The following is a 7,583-nucleotide window of genomic DNA, read 5'->3' on the forward strand; positions in this document are numbered from 1 at the left end:
ATGTTTTGACACACATCTACATTATATAATAATTAATCATGTAACTGTCATATTCTCTGCCTTAAGAAAATCATTATTTTGTGATGAGATCAGTCACTCTGTTCTTGTTCTTCTGAAATACAAATATCACTATAAAGAATTGTGACCTGTGCTTTTCACTATACAGAAGAACACAAGTGACACTTTCTAAGCATGTATATTCCCTCCTCCCATCAACTTGACTTAACCTCTTGATAGCTTCTCATAACTAACTACTGTCCCCTTTCAGGAGGTCAACTCCTTTAGATTCTTCACTGTTAAGTAAGATAATACATTATCAATTTTCTTTGTTTGGCTTGTTTCATTTAACATATTAATCTTTAGATCTATTTACATTGTGTTAAAAGTTAGAATTTTATTCTTTTGTGGCTGAATGTATTCAGTTGTGAATTAGTGCCTTATTTTCTCTATCAATTTAATAATTGTTGGACAGTTAATATTGCTTTCATTTTTAGTCTGCTGCAAATGGATCTTCACCAAATGTAGGAATGTAGATGTTTCCTGCATAATGATCTCATTTTACTTTTATACACATTTGCAGGTGATATTGCTGGACAGTTTATCAGATTTAAATTTTTTCGAAGGACCTGCATAACTACCTGCATAGTTCAGCTGTACTAGTTGATCTTCTACCAAAAAGATGCAAAGTCTCCTATTGCCAGATATTTTTCAATTCCTGTTAACTCTTTTAGTAATAACAAATCTAATTGGAGTGAGACTATCACATTGTGAATTTCATTTTCCTAATGTTTGTAATTTTGATTTCTTGTCTTTATAAACCTGTATGTCTACTTAAAATAATGTCAACTGGGCTTCTTATCCATTTTCAATAAAGTTATGCTTATGTCTTTACTGAGATGATTGTGAATGTGGCTTAATAATCTATAGGTCATCTTTTCATTCCATCATGATTTTGGCAGTAGCTGGTTAAATTAATACAGTCCCTGTAATGTACTTTTTCATTCCTTACACTTCTGAGAATAATAAAATAAACTGTTTTCTCAACAATTGTTATGAAGCTTTTCTTCTTTGTTTACTTCTAGTGTACTTATAATTTTATGCCTCACATTTTAGTGTGTAATCCCCAAATATGTATATTTCAATAACCACAAAAATACTATAAAACTACCTGACTTCATCGTAACAAATTAAAAATGAAGTATACAATGTTTCTGAATATATATATATTTGTCTTTCATTGGGACTTTCCAGTGTCTTGCTGAGGCAGGTAATGTAGAATAGATATATTGCTATGATATATGCAACATATTTATTTATACTTTAAATAAGAGGATTTTTGTATCTGTATTGGTATATATTAATTGTATATAGCGGAAGATACCATGTACACAATTACATTCAAGTAGATCATTTAATTCAGTCATAGCCATACACTCTCATCTCTTATTCCTTTTTCCCCTCCTGCCAGCTCTGCTTTCTTCATTCTCCCTTCTGCTTTCTTTTTATATATAGAAATGGTGTTCTTTCTCTGTCTAAAATAAAAGATACACAAATGGAAAAATGTAAAGCATTTTGGTTTTGAGTCTGGCTTATTTCACTTAATTTAATTCTATTCAATTGCACTCATTATACAACATTATATTTTCATTCTTCCTTATGGTGGAATAAAACTGTATTGTATATATAGTTCATATTTCCTTTATCCAATCATCTGTAAATGGATGCCTATGCTGACCCATATCTTTACTATTATGAATAGTTTTTGCAGTAAACACAGATGTACAGGCATCTCTCAAGGATGCTGTTAATATAGGAATGGAATGGCTAAGTTAGTTGGGTAGAAATATTTTGAATTTTCATAACTCTCTCTTTCTGTATGAGCTGAAACATTTATATTGAGCTTGCATTTTTGTAAATTTTACCTTTGTCCCACCTCCTAGAAGGATTTTTTTCTCTATGAAGCTTCATTGACTGGAATGAAATGCAATCTCAATATAATTTTAATTTGTATTTCTTTGATGGTTAGGGAGTTTGAATGTCTTTCATATGTTTATTGGGCATTGTACTTTATATTTTTAATCTTTTGTTCAATTCCTAATTTTTTTACTTGTTTTATTTTAGCATTGAGGGTTTTTTGTTTCTTTGTAAATTCATATTGTGTCAGTTTGTTGGTTAGAATATATTTACTCGCTTTCAGCAGCGTGAGGCAGCAAGATGGCGGTACAGATTTCCAAGAAGAGGAAGTTTGTAGCTGATGGCATCTTCAAAGCTGAACTGAATGAGTTTCTCACTCGGGAGTTGGCTGAAGATGGCTACCCTGGAGTTGAAGTTCGAGTTACACTGACCAGAACAGAAATCATTATTTTAGCCACCAGAACACAGTATGTCCTTGGGGAGAAGGAGCGTCAGATCCGAGAGTTGACTGCAGTTGTCCAGAAGGGGTTTGGCTTCCCGGAAGGCAGCATAGACCTTTATGCAGAAAAAGTGGCCACAAGAGGTCTGTGTGCCATTGCCCAGGCAGAGTCTCAATGCTTCAAACTCCTAGGAGGGCTTGCGGTTCGAAGGGCCTGCTATGGTGTGCTCCGGTTCATTATGGAGAGTGGGGCCAAGGGCTGCGAGGTTGTGGTGTCTGGGAAGCTCTGGGGGCAGAGGGCCAAGTCCATGAAGTTTGTGGACTGTTAACTACTATGTTGACACTGCTGTGCACCATGTGCTCCTAAGACAGGGTGTGCTGGGCATCAAAGTAAAGATCATGCTGCCCTGGGACCCAAGTGGTAAGATTGGTCCCAAGAAGCCTGTCTGATCATGTGAGCATTGTGGAACCTAAAGACGAAATCTTGCCCACGACCCCCATCTCAGAACAGAAGGGTGGGAAGCCAGAGCCACCTGCCATGCCCCAGCCAGTGCCTACAGCATAACAGGGTCTTGGTAGCTGCATCTGGAGGCTGGATGTTATCTTATAAAAAAGTTTAATAAAATCTTGAACAAAGAAAAAAAAAGAATATATTTACTCAAATTCTGTCTGCTGTCCCTTCACTCAGTTAATTGATACTTTAACTGAAGAGAATTTAGAAAAAAATAGTCCACGTAGTCCTATTTTTAGAAAGTTCATGCTTATCTCTATGTATTTAAATATTTTCTCCAACAGTTTGAGAGGTTACTTTTTAATTTTTAAGTTCAGTGTGAGAGAAAAAGTAATATATTCATTCTTGTACACATGGATATCTAGTTTTCTCAACAGTATGTGTTGAACTTTTTTCCTCTAGTGCATATTTTGGAATCTTTGTACAGTGTCAGAAGCCTGCAGCTAAGTGGCTTTGTTTGGGGGAGGGGGTCTTCTATTTAATTCTGATTCATGCTGCTATTTCAGTGGACAGCCATGCTACTTCTGTTACTCAGGCTCTACAGTATAGCTTCAAATAGGTACTATGATTCCTCACACAGCACTATTTTGCTCAAGATTGCTTTGTTGTATTTTGTGTTGCCATATAATATTCCATATGATTATTAAGACTGTCTTTTTCTACTTCTGTGAAAAATGTTATTGGAATTGTAGGTCATCCATTTAATTTGTAGGTATCTTTCAGTAGTGTGGCCATTGTCATAATATTAACCATGTAGATATATGAGCATGGAAAGTCTTTTCATCTAATGTCTTCATCAATTTTTTTTTCAGTTTTTAAAGTTTTACTGCAGAGGTGAAAAGGGTTAATTTCTCAAGTTAGTCTTATTCTTCAAGGAATTCTACATGGTGAAGACCATGGTAAGCACATCCATTTGGCCACAAGAAAATTGAATAGACTAGTCTATAAGCAAATGAGTATTAGGGAACTACCAAGCATTAAACCTGATGATAATTAATACCTAGCATTATGTAAAGAATGAAATGTTGATAGCTTCAATTCTCTACTAAGAAGAGAAAGATTAGCAAAGAGATGTAAAGAACAGGAACCATCTAGTCATTGTTTATAACATACCAATCGCATCTGCCTTAAGAATCCAAAGCAGTAGGAACCAGAAATCAGACAGATGCGGTTTGTTCTTAATTATTTTAGTTTACTTTAAAGCTATTGTAAATGAGATTTTCTTTTTCATCTGAGTTCTTTCCAGCATGCTTGATCTTGGTGTACATTAAAGATACAGATATTCTGTTTGAACTTTGTTATTAATTTATGCATCTTTGACTGCTTTAATTCATGTGACTTGTCTCCATACCCCAATATTCTATCTTCTATGTGATTCATTTGATAGGTGAGACTTTCTCTGACATTTTTATTTGGGTTACAGAATCTTTGTTTCTGTTTGATTTTTAAAATATTTCTTTATCTTTGGAGTATTATATTTTTATAATCTACACTGACTTCCTTCTATCACTTAGCTGCTTGTATTTTCTTCGAATTCACTGATGAATTATTTCTTTCTACTTTGATTTATTTCAGTATAACATATTCCTTTAAATTTCTTGTTGGAATTTCATGTGTTTTACATTCCTTTGAGTCCTTGACTGTGAATTTAGTTAGTGTTAAATGAGTCATATTGCTCTGAGTTTTTATGTTTTATTTGTGTTTTTCTTGAAATTTGTTATTTGTTAAATACAAAAGCAAGCAAGCAAGCAAACAACCTTTGAGAGTATTTACAGTGTACAAGTCAAAGTAGGTTTTAATATGGTTGAGATATGATTTATTCACACTATATATAAAACTTATAGCTATATATCTAAATGTACACTCTAGGTACTCAGGGGTCTTGTCTTGATCTCTAGCTCTACCATAAGAATAGAAAAGCAATTTCAAGAATGATGAAAAGTGTTAAATGTGATCAGTTCAAAAATATGTTTATAGCCAATTCTACAAATCACCCCTTCATCTCAAATAATTTGAGGTAACTAATGTAGTGAGGATAATAGTATAAAGTGAAAGCTTAGTACAAATCAAAAGAGAAAAATGGAAGAGGAAATGGTGCATAGAAGTGAGGAGCAATAAAAATAAAGCAAAGAGGTAAGACAGCTCAGATAAACTTCTGTAAGGCAAAGGACACTGTCATTTGGACAAAGACACAGCCAATAGAATAGGAAAATATTTTACTAACTCCACATCTGAAAGAGGGCAAATATTCAAAATATGCTCCCACTTTTAAAAATGAAACAGATCTAAACAGAGATTCTCAATAGAGGAAACTCAAATGGCCAAGAAACACTTAAATATTCATCATCCTTAGTCACCAGGGAAATGTAAATCAAAACTGCTTTGAGATTCTATCTTACACCTGTCAGAATGGCTAAGATCAATAACACATAAGACAGGTTATGCTAGTGAGGATGTGGAGCAAGGGAACACTCATCCATTGCTGCTGGGAGAGAAAATGTGTACAACCACTAAAAAAATCAATATGGCCGTTCCTCAGAATGTTGGGAATCAATATTCCTCAAGAAGCAGCTACAGTATTCTTAGGCGTATACCAATAGGACACCTCTTCCTACCACAAGGATGCTTGCTTAACCATGTTCATTGCTGTTCTATTCTTAATTTCTAGAAACTGGAAACAACTTAGGTGTCCCTCAAGAGAAGAATAGATAAAGATAATATGGGCCATTCATTATACAGGATGGAACTGTAACTTAGCTGTCAAAAAATGACATCATGAAATATGCAGAAAATTTGATGGAACTAGAAAAAAAATCATGTTGAGTGAGGCAATCCAGGCCCAGAAACATAATGATGATATATTTATGTGGATATTAACTGTTAAATAAATGATAACAAAGCTACAATTAACAGACCCTGAGAAGTTAGATACAAAGGAAGGGACTAGGAGAGTCACATGGATCTTCATGGAAGAGAAAAATAGAATAGATTTTATTTGTGGACTGGAAGAGGGAGGATTGGAATGGGAGGATCAGGTTGAGATGGGGAGGAGAAATGAGGTTGATGGGGAGAATATGGAGAAAGACAGCTAGAATTGAGAGGCATTTGAGTAGTTGGATGAAAATCTAGGGTAGTGGAAACTTCCAAAGGTGTATAAAGGCAATCCTAATGAAGAAGTCTCCAAATAATAAGGAAGATGGAGTCTCAACTCGACATAACTTGTCATTAAATGAAACTTCCTATACCAGTACTGAGTTACATCTAATTGAGTTTTTGGTCAAAAGGGTTTCATGAAAATCTTCAATCATCCTAGGCTGTTGCCAAGACAATTGATTGCTCTCTAAAACCTGACAGCAGGGCCCCATTGTTGAAGACAATACCCATACAAAACATTGAGCATGGAAAGGTTAACCTTGTTCGTACACAGGACTTTCACCTTTAAACCTTTGGCATTGGAAGGTACGGCTTAGGTTACAAAAGGAGAAACACAACCACCAACCCAACCACAAAACATTTATTTATACTCCTGTCTACCTGCAAGATACACTAGGGCAATGGTGGCACAAACCTTGTGGGAGTAACCAACCAATGTCTAATTTGAGTTAAGGCCCACTCCAAGAGGTAGAGCCATATTGCACACTGATTGAGTGACCAAGAACCAGAGACTAAGTAGCCCAGAAAGCTAAGGTAAAATCAAATGCTACTGACCGTAAAAATTGTAGTGATAAAGTTATTGTTCTTTTAAAATTGATTATTTATATTTAATCGTATAGGGAATGAGGCTATGAAGAACTAGAGAGCAGAAGATCTGACTATTTAAGCCAGTGTCCCAGATATTTGAATGGACAACTGATCGTTTTTGCTGATGTTCAAAAAAAGTTACTGAAATAGAGAAATTTACATATGTTAAAATGCTTGTATAGCATTCACTGATTTCTTTTTTTTAATTGTCTTATTTTACATTACAAATGTTGCCTGCCTTCCCGACCAAGAGTTGACCAAGAGTTCTTTAGTCCACCTCCCCTTTGCCTCTCAAAGTGAGTTTTCCCTCGCACCTCCACCTCACCCCCTCTCTCCCAACCTCCTTCTGTGGAGCATGAAGAATCTACAGGATTAGGCTCATCCTCTCCCACTGAGGTCAGACAAGGCAGTCCTCTGCTGCAAATAAGCTAGGGGCCAAGACCAGCCCATGTGCTCTTTGTTTGTTGGCTTAGGTTCTATAACCTCCTAGGGGCCTGGATTAGTTGATATTGTTGGTTGTTCTATGGGGTTGCCATCCCGTTCTGCTAATCCTTCTAATTTCCATTTACTTCATTAGGGGTCCCTGACCTCAGTTCAATGGTTGGCTGTAAGTATATACATCTATCTCAGTCAGCAGCTGGTAGAGTTTCTCAGAGGACAGCTATAGTAGACTCCTGTCTGCAAGCACAATATGGCATCAGTAATTGTGTCAGGGTTGAATACCCACCCACCTATAGGATAAATTCCAAGTTGGGCCAGTTACTGGAAGGCCTTTCCGTCAATCTCTGCTCCAGTTTTGCCCATGTATTTCTTTTAGTCAGGAATAATTCTGGGTAAAAAGTTTGAAAATAGGTTGGTAACCCCATCCTTCCACCGGGGGCCCTGTCTATGTACTAGAGGTGGTCTCTTCAGGTTCCATCTCCCCACTGTTGAGCATTTCAGCTAAGGTCATCTCCATTGAGTCCTAGGAGCCTCTCA

The 7,583-nt window shown here is 36.0% G+C and overlaps 1 pseudogene; it reads left to right on the forward strand.

Moving 5' to 3' along the window:
• The first annotated feature begins 2,214 nt into the window (after positions 1-2,214).
• Positions 2,215-2,991, forward strand: LOC116092998 (annotated as a pseudogene).
• The last annotated feature ends 4,592 nt before the right edge of the window (positions 2,992-7,583 follow it).

Source organism: Mastomys coucha, unplaced genomic scaffold, assembly GCF_008632895.1.
Source record: "Mastomys coucha isolate ucsf_1 unplaced genomic scaffold, UCSF_Mcou_1 pScaffold16, whole genome shotgun sequence".
Classification (NCBI taxonomy): Eukaryota; Metazoa; Chordata; class Mammalia; order Rodentia; family Muridae; genus Mastomys; species Mastomys coucha.